Consider the following 10,550-nt stretch of genomic DNA (forward strand, 5'->3'; position numbering starts at 1 on the left):
AAGATGGCGCAAGGGCACATACGGCAGGCGAGACGATGAATATGTTGAGGGAAGTTTTCCAAAATCGACTAATAAGTCTCAATGCTGAACATGAATTTCCACCGAGGTCATGTGATATTACGCCGTGTGATTTCTTTTTGTGGCCTTACCTTAAAAACACTATTTTTGAACTGCCTATTCCTGATTTAAACCATCTGCAGGCTCGACTTATAGACAAGATTCGTGAAATTAACAATACCCCGAGCATCTTAGAAAATGTCTTTAATTCTTTGAGGAACAGGTGTGAAAAGTGCTTGGAACAAGGAGGGGGACACTTTCAGCAGCTGCTTTAATTTATTGTTATAACAAGGAGGGGGACACTTTCCGCAGCTCCTTTAATTGTTTGTTATTGTTATCACGATTATTCTTTAAAATAAAGTTATATAGTCATTAACGTTATTGAAACTGACAGCTGCTATACAGCTCGTTGAGAAATGAGGTTAAGTTGGTCGCTATAAGCTACTCCCTACGTCCAATGTGTCAGAGCCAACTTCGACCACGTTTTTATTTGAACGCTCGTTATATCTTGTAAGCTGTTCAACGGATTTCGATGAAATTTGGTATCGCGTTATTACTCAGCATGCGTAATGCGAAAATGGTATTAATTTCACCATTGCCACTAGATGACGCCACCTACAGCAACATTGGTCTATCAACATGGCCATAACTTGTATGTCCATCCTGTATGTACATTTTCGAACAAAAATAAAGAAATGACATTCAATTTTACACAAAAAAAGGTATACTGTTAGTAGACCGTTTTCGAATTAATCATAATTTTTCAATGAGATGCATAAGTCTGTATTTAGTTTTTGCAAGGTATGCTTTGGTATTAAAAGCAATAGTGAAATTGATACCATTTTCGTATTACGCATGCTGAATAACAACACGACACCATATTTTATCAAAATCCGTTGGACAGCTTTCAAGATATATCAAAAAAAGTTAATGTAGAACGAAAACGAGTAACATATTGTTAAGGCATATTGGGTCCAAATGCTTTATTTTGATACCAGCTATCATCCCTTAGCCAATGTCTAATTAATTATGGGAGGCTCTGTATATCCAGATTTGGGTAGACTACTTCCAACCAAATGCTGAACTTTTTCATTTACAGAAACACTGTTTATGTTGGTATTTATTATAATGAATTTCATTTCTATTTATAAGGTCCTCAGTGAGTAGCATTCCAATTGTAGCTGATCAGATCAAATTAAATTATTTCCGATGTAAGTATATTAATGTTCGACATCAATTTTTATTGACTGTACCCTTAACTTAATTATTAAAAGTTAACATTAAAATGTATGAAAGTAATTTGGATTCCAATTATTAACGTCTTATGAAAAATATAATTATTATAAACTGATTCTTGTTAATGTGTATCAGCTTAAATATCTAATTAGTTCCGTTCCATCCAAAATTCGTGTTAACTTCGGGCTCTGTGGACACGCCCTTTCATTCTTTAAATAATTTTTGCAATATTTGACATAACTGTCAAACTGTAGTAAATATTCAATTTATAGAAGACGAACATGTCCAGAGGAGCCAGCGCCGGATTTGATCGCCACATAACAATATTTTCACCGGATGGTCGTCTGTACCAAGTGGAGTACGCATTCAAAGCCATAAACCAAGCGGGGATAACAAGTGTAGCAGTGAAAGGAGCAGATACTGCAGTTTGTGTGACCCAAAAGAAAGTTCCAGATAAACTAATCGATGCCAAAAGCATCACCCACTTGTATCATATCAACGATTACATCGGTTGCGCGATGACAGGTATGATGGCCGACAGCAAATCACTTGTGCAAAGAGTTAGGTTTGAAGCTGCTCAGTTCAAGTACAAGATGAGTTACGACATGCCGATAGATGCATTGAGTAGAAGAGTTGCGGATATATCCCAGGTATACACACAAAATGCTGAAATGAGGCCCTTGGGTTGTTGTATGATACTGATTGGCTACGATAACGAACTAGGCCCTTGCGTTTATAAGACAGACCCAGCAGGATACTTTTCCGGATTTCGAGCGATCAGTGTTGGTCCTAAGCAGACTGAGGCCAATAGCTATCTGGAGAAGAAGTTGAAGAAACAAGAAGATTTGAAATATGACGATGTTATACAATTGGCTATCAGTTGTCTGGGTTGTGTTCTGTCCATGGATTTCAAAGCTTCTGAGATTGAAGTTGGTGTGGTTTCCAAGGATGAACCGAAGTTTAAGATACTAACTGAAGAAGAAATCGACAGGCATTTAATAGCCTTGGCCGAAAAGGACTAAAAAATTTGTTTCATTGTTTCATACAGTTGTTCATTTTATATGTACTTTTTATGTATCATGTGAGTTTATGAAATGCTAATAAATTATTCTTTATACTTATATAATTGTTAAATAATTTTCAAATTGCATGGCTTCTGAATATTTCAAAAGTGACTTAAAATCAAGCGTCGTAACGTCGGTATATATAGCAAACATAGAGACCAGCAAGAGTACTCAGGCTTCAAAGTTTCTTCTGAAGGAGAAAAGGGTATGTCTGTCAAAATGTCACGAGATATAAACCAACGACGTGGCAACCAGTTTGGAAGTTATATTAATTCTAAGGTTACGAAATTTTTCTTCAATTTTTTCTCATTTTTACTTCATTCAGAACACATATGGTTTACAAGAAATTAGAGGTAATTTTGGAACACAGTAAACCTTGGGCTTGTTTTAAACTATAAATTTTGTGCGTATTTTTTTTCTATTATTTGTTACTGCTTTGTTTGACAGTTGTTGTCAATGTTTCTAGATAATTTCATTCAGATAAGGAAGAAATGAATTTATTTTTTACTGCTCTTTAGAATTGGTGATTTTTATCTTCAATCCCAAAAATTTTTTATCAGTTCAATTTTCGGAAAAATAATATATTGTGCAAATTATTGAAGAATATAGAGAAATTAGATATACTTATTTAGTCAACTTGATTGTGTAAAAAATAAATATGTTTCAGTATACAGGGTGTAAAATAAAAGTTGGGAATAAATTAAAAGTTGGATTTTTTATTTTAAAAAATAAATATTTGTTATTTAATATTATGCTCTACAGGTTTTCTTTTCCAAGCTACAGGGCGCTAAAAAATTTTATTTTTTTTTTAAAATCATTTTCAATGCAAAATCTTTTTTCAATGCCTATTTCATAATGTTATTTTTATATTCCTATGTGGGAAAAATGGTATTTACAAAAGTTTTATTTACGGAAAAATTACAAGAGCTAGAAATAAAACGTAAGAGGGTAATTTTGTTTAAAATAAAAAAATGGATCATAAAAACATAGTTTTACCTGTGGCGCACCGCAATTTTCTTCGAAAAACCTTACGGTACAATCTGTACGCACGCCACTGAGTAACTTACAAAGTCAATCTTTTTCCCGTTACTAGGCGATTATCAAATTAAGCTAAGGCTAAACTTTCGTTCCATTATCTTATAATGTTCGTAGAGTATAACTTCATATGAGAAAAATTTATTTTTTAAATCAAAAAATCCACCGTTTAATTTATTCCCAACCTATGCGTTACACCCAGTATAATTTATTCAGACACTTCTTATAAAAGGCAATATTTCTCTTACTAGTACATACTGTCAATGCAAATATCTATATTGTTTTGGAAAAATAAAAAGATGATTTTCTCTATATACCATAGAAACCATTATATTTACTAAAAACTAAATATAACTCATGTTTCATAATTTCAAAACTATACTTAAAATATTTTTGGAGACTTATGAACAACTCTTTTCTCAAGGATATATTTTGATTGCGATTTAGATTTGTGGTTGATTGTAGTAAAGAGAAATGTATTTTAATGTAATGTTCATGCAATCAATTTTTTGTAGTAGATAATTATCTAGTTTATGAAAATGGAATTGGTAGAAAAAGGTCGATAGAAGATTTGTCACCAGCGTACAGGTAAAGAAACAAAGAGCTAAATAAATGTATTTACGATTTGATCAAATATTTCTAATACTGCTGCTGAAACAGACTTCATGAGATGTGCGGTATGTTAATATTATCACGAGTTTTCTAAAAATACCACAAGTAGACAAATCTTGAGGCTACTATTGCAAACATCAGACATAAAGTGGAAATACCATTTAATAAACGATTGGAGTAATATCATCTGAAGACGCAAGATGGTTCTGTAAGAAGTGTGACCAGCAAGAAGTTATGCATACGATTCTATGCAAGTGATGAAAAATATGGTTTAGTTACATTGCAAATGCATGGAAGTGAGTCCAGCGAACAAAAAATGTATTTGTCACTTGTGTGCAGAACCATCAAGTGAAGGAATTTGTTATTTTTTTAACTGTATGCTGCTTCTGTTTTTTTCTTTCTAAAAATTTGCTTTTACTACTATTTTTAATTGTGCAAGCTTAAGCATTTATTTTTGAATACAATAGGTATTTGTTTTGTTTCCACCAGGTTTTGTTTTGGAAATACTTTTAGGCGATAGTTTCAGTGCAGGGAATTAGCTACAAATTTGGCAAACGAATTCCTAAATTACGCCATTTGCAGGCCTCTCAACTTAACCTTTCAAGTAGAGGTTAAGGTACTCATGTCTGTATTACAGCAACAGATTCCCAAAAAATTAATTAATTCAAACTACTAAAAATTTTTTGAGAAAAGGTGTTTTTTTGCAAAATTTTTCAATATTTCTTATATTATTTCTCTTTTCACATTTAACACTCAGAAGCACATCTAAAACGCTTATTTTGTTTTTGATTTTAAGAAAAAAATCTAAATTCGAAAGGAGATCTTACATGCTTTATTAAAAATCTCATTGCGAAGTTTTTGTTAAGTTTCGTCCCCATCTTTATGTTACGTTGTATACTTTATTTAAAGTAAAGTATTTAATAAATCTACATAATCAGGAAATAATAAAATGCCCTCTATGTACTAATTTGGAGAAGAAAGCAAGTGCCTACAAAAACAAATTAGAATCTAGACTAATTAGAATTATAAAGATAAGTGAATGATGCACAATTAAGATTAATGTTTCATATCAAAACATACTCAAGGAATCGCATCCTTTCTTAAATCCACTAAATGCTTGGTGAGCGCTCAAAAAGCCTACCTAATGAAGGTAAATACGAACGTTTCTACAGTTAGTAACTTGTGCTACCTGCTGTTTGGCGGTCAACGTCTAAATTTCTAATAAATTATCTTCACACAATTAAAGTCAGTGCTTCCCTTTTTTTTGTTAAAACTGGCTTAGCTTTGACGCTATTTTATAATTTATTGGGAATGAATCGACAGCAAATTCCCATCTCGCTCTGTGGTTTGTGCATGTTCTGCTAAATAGACCAATTAACGATTGAATAAGTGGAAATATGTAACTGAGGTTTTGCTAAAGATGACCTAGCAAATAAAATAGTTTGTACAGTACTTTATTTGATTAAAATGCAAAAATATAAAATATGTGTTTGTTTTTTTTTATATATAGAACAATATTTTCGACTACATCTATTTCGAATTTAGAAAAGAATCCGTATTTGGCAAAGTACTTATTTCTTGAGATCTTCTTCTAACGGATTCTTTAATTATTCTATTTAATTATCTTTTTTATTTTTTATCCTCATTCAGAACGAGTGTTTTGAATTTCTACTTCATTCTTTAATGGTACCTACCTGCACGAAATTGTTCAGTTTCCGGAAATAAATAAATAGTTTCTCAATGGTATTTGAGGTGGTCATAATTTTTATTAGGTCCACAAAAGGTCCTTGTTGGACTTTCGGTTATTCTAGATTGCTACATGATACACAACTGTTTGTTCAGTATCTGACAATCTCTTACTTTTATTGCATTTTTTACACTAGGAAACATAAGGTTATCTTTACGATTAAATTAATTAAATCATCATTTTGTTAATCGCCGTGGATAAAATCCAATCCGGCTCATACTCAACCAGTCGTTGTTAAGCACTCTAATTAAGTTCTGTTTATTATTTATCTTGTAATTGCACCTTACAAAAGGATAATGCGATTAACTTCTTTTGAGTAGAAGGAACTGATATTTAAGATAAAGAGGAACTACACGCAAGCACAGCATTTTGTTTATGCTGAAGTTTGACGATACGACTAATTGAGTAACACTAAACCAATTTTTTGTGGAATTTATTTTGTAAATGATGAAATAATCACGTGAGTGTCTTATTAATATGCAGGTAAGAGGAGATGATCATAATATGTCACGTTTATTAGTTCAAAATGTGTAGAAACTCTAGACGAGATTGTAGTATACTGCAAGAAGATGGGATGCTTAATACGGTTGAAGAAAATTTTAGCCTCAGTACAAGATACACATCCGCTGTATTAGGAATTTCATATACACATATACGAGTGTGGTGAACTTTACAAGAATAGTCATTGTATCCTTTCCACCTTGAAAAAGTGACAAAGTTATTACCAGCAGATTTTCATCGCAGATTGAACTTCTGTCACTGGTTACTAGAAATACACGCAAGAGATCCAGCTTTTTCAACAACTATTTTATCAACTGATTACACAACTTTTACGAGAAATGGTATACTTAATCAAGACAACTCGCATATTTGAGTAGATCAAAATCCAAAAGCAAGATAAACTGCAAAACATCAACATCATTTTTTAATGAAACATGTGGTTAGGAATCTTACATGACCTTTTCATTGGATTGGGCCCATCCAAATGCCTCAGAGGCTTAACGACGCATCGTTTTTGTGATCTTTAACTTAAAGGCTGCCACTTTTGCTAGGTTAGGTTATACGACAAAATATATTGTTTCTCCATGCTGTTAAAGCTTTTTTAGACAACTATTGGCAACGCTGGATTGGGCGAGGTGATCCTGTTGGATATCCCGCTGGCTCAGCAGATCTAAAGCCGCTAGATTTTTCGTTTGGGGTCATTTACGAGTATTATTTTTTTGTCCAAGCAATATAAAATACTTGACACATTTATGTTCTACGAATATTTGGCGAACGGTAACATTATCTGGGATCAGGGTTTGAAATTCCTTTTATATTTCTGATGAAAATATTACACACGCTTCACGACAACGTTTTAAAACCGTAATAAAAGAATAAAGGAAACAGTATTGTAGACGTGAGTAGACCGTACCACACCTGTTCTGTGTATTTTTATCGCCAATACCTCTTTAGATAATAGTAAGTGCATTACTTTTCGGTCGATATCTATGATGGATTCTTAGAAATACAATCTGGGATAGTATAAGTAAAATGCCCTGTTAATTATTCCGGTATAAAGAGATTTCTTAATTTTATAACCTGTTATTAGTTAGTTAATATAATAGTGTGTACGTTAATTATGTTTCTCTAATTTAAGCTTCTTTAGGTTTGAACTTAGTATAAATCTACATAACTTTTCTGTAAACATACAGAAATATGTATATAACCTGCATAAATACTGTTTAATAACAAACTATTTGCTAACTTTTGTGTAAAACTGTTTGTACAATTGCATTTGTGTAAAACAAAAGTTTTAATCACGGACATTTGGTCGCAAACCACTAGTGAGGACTTATTTGCTCACAAATGTATCGAACTTTATAGAATTTCCAAAAATGTCATTTTGACTCGAAGACTTAGTGTGTCGTGATCCTTCTTCTGATTTGGGGTGTCAAATAAAGTTAATAGGGTTCATTAAATGGTATATTATACTCATGGATATCAAGTTTGTACAATGTCAAAGCGATAATATTCACATATTTAGTCATTATTTACAAGTTCCAAAACCAACATATTTATTAAGTGGCTGATAAAAAGTACAATGTTAGAAAACAGCAAAACAATCTTAGGTTATGGAATAAACCTATTTTTAATTTGTTTTGGTTTGTACATATCGTAATATATCGAATTAATTTTTTGTATTTATAAATTTTATGTATTCATCTATTTTCAATTCCCTCAAAATATTTTTTGGATGTTCTAGGTACTCGATATTCTCGAACAAAACAGTCGTCTTCAAACGAATTTTACTTTTCCTTCTTAAATTCAGAAATATGTATCCTGCAATAGTTCCCGTAGCTGCTTCACGTATACTGCAACCGAATAAATACTTTCTGATGTGGACAGACTACTTCTACCTTTAAAACTTTTATTAAAGGGCAAGCAAGTTTGTTTTTGTTTAGGAGCAAATGTTTTTGCATCGGGCATTAGTTTAAAACATTCTGTACATATATGAGTATTGTTTAGAGATCTCGATTAGAGATGAAGTAATTTATGATGAGAGTATTTGGCCCAAAACATTTATTACTTTAATCAAAAACCTAAACTTAAACCCACAGCTAGAAATTAACTTCTTTGCTCGAATTTTGTGTCTTGAACAGTATTTTTTAAAAAGATCTCCGTTTGCCCATATGTTACGACACAAACAAAGAAAATATCCATATCAGAAGGCAGTAAACGAAGAATATATTTGTACAACCAAGAAATTAGGTTCTTTATAGCAAGAGGAAAATCTCCTTAAGTAGCAGGGATTAGTGAAACAGTTTTATAGAAGCTAGTAAATTAAACATACCAATATCTTGGAACATATAGTTTTCAATTACATTAGGATTTTCTCAATAAACGATAGAACTTAAAAATGCCTACAATTACCCTCTATTTTTCCCAATAATTTTTTGTATTTAGAGTTAGTTTGTCAACTCTGATGGGAGTTTTCTCCTGTTTCAAATTAAAGTACAAGCTTAATTTACTAACTGGCTAGGGAATCGTAAATATAAAATAAATACTTTTTATGTTTTTATTACCTTTGTCTCTTCACATTTTAAATTATTAAATTAGCAATAACTAATTAGATAAAAAGTTTTTTTTTTTCGTTTCGCTTATAATGTAATAAATTTTTAGTGTTCCTCTTGAGGCCGCGCATGTTTTACTAAATATACTACAAAAAGTTATTTAATTTATATCTTTATCAACGGTACAAGTAACACATATACAGTTCGTATAATATTTGTTGAGATAGAATTCTAAGGAAATAATGAGCCAATAAAGTTCTGTTATCGGAACTACTGTAACAATTTACCGCAGAAGGAGCGTGCCTTGATATTCAACGCGTTATTTTCAGAATATTAAAATATAAATATGAGAATAAAGTAGATTTTTTGTATTAAAATGTGTTTTTATTTCACTTTTTCGACTTTACTGGAATTAAAAAAATTTAAATAAAATTTGGGGCACTTGGTGTAAAATATTTTCCACAAACATACCCAAATTTTTTTCCTGTTAATAAGATCTCTTTTTTCAATAAACTTTGATTAGAGATTTTTTTTTGTATTATTTCCCATTTAAAAATTGTAAGCAATATCGTCCTAAAGAGTTTCAAAAGTAATACCACCTAAAAATCACATTAGCGGTTGAAGGATCAATTAGTCGTTGGAAAATAATTGAATGTTCGTTGTTTAAAGTGCATAAATGCCACAAAATACTTGTCATTACTCAATACGAACGTCAAACGGATAACTTTTGTGCTTACAAAATGTTTTCTCGTTCAGAAAATCTTGATATGTTATTAATTTACGGCAAGTCACAAAAAAATTCAAGAAAAGCTGTAGTTATATCGAAAGGTATCCAGAGCGCTTCATTCCTGATCACAGAATCTTTACAAGATTGGGGGCGACCTTGCGACGAAATGAAGATGCATTTTCTGTTCGGAGAAATCAAATAATTGACCGAAGGGTAAGAAACAAATGTTAATACAGTTAAATTGTTACAGTATTTCGAAGAAAATCCAGGAAATTCTATACGGCAGGCTAACCGGGAATTGCATTTGGATAAATCAGCCGTTCAACGAATTTTAAAAACCAATGGGTATCATGACTACAAAACTCATACTTTGGAGTGTTTTATAGCTCAAATTGTAGTAAATGTAGAAACTGCTGATCAGAACTTTTTTCGGTCTTTGGAAGGACGAAAGATGGTGTATCAGTAATAATGGTTTGCCAAACAGGCGCAACGAACAATTCTGGTTCATTGAAAATCCCCACATTGTAAATCCAGTCCAAAACCAAGGCCATTTAGGAGTAAATGTATGGTGCGGCATCATCGGTAGGCATTTAATTGGGCCTTATTTTTATGAATATACATTGAACAGCGTGAGTTACCTAAATTTCCTACACTTCTGGAGAATTTGCCTTTGCAACTAAGAAGAAACCTATGGTTTCAGCACGACACAAGATATTTAGATAACACTTTCCCAGAAAATGGATTGGGCTTAATAGACACATTCAGTGGCCCAGATCTAACACCCCTTGATTTTCTTTATGGGGGGCTTTAAAAAGTTACAGTCTATAGAAAGTGCTAGAAGCAACACCAATCATAACTGCTCTGTGGTTACTATTTAGTGTCTCACATTAAGAGAAAAACGTTAAGCATGAAATTAAAATCAATTAACATTTAAACTTGTAACTTTATAATAAAATTCCAAACCGCATATTTTTTTGGTACGCATGCAAGTACATGTGTTTGTCTTTGTATAAGCTTAC

General features: G+C 32.0%; 1 pseudogene; it reads left to right on the forward strand.

Annotated features, from left to right (window-relative positions):
- Positions 1-1,574: 1,574 nt before the first annotated feature.
- On the forward strand, positions 1,575-2,315 carry LOC108905179 (annotated as a pseudogene).
- Positions 2,316-10,550: the final 8,235 nt, after the last annotated feature.

Source organism: Anoplophora glabripennis, unplaced genomic scaffold (assembly GCF_000390285.2).
Source record: "Anoplophora glabripennis isolate ALB-LARVAE unplaced genomic scaffold, Agla_2.0 scaffold54, whole genome shotgun sequence".
In the NCBI taxonomy this organism is placed as follows: Eukaryota; Metazoa; Arthropoda; class Insecta; order Coleoptera; family Cerambycidae; genus Anoplophora; species Anoplophora glabripennis.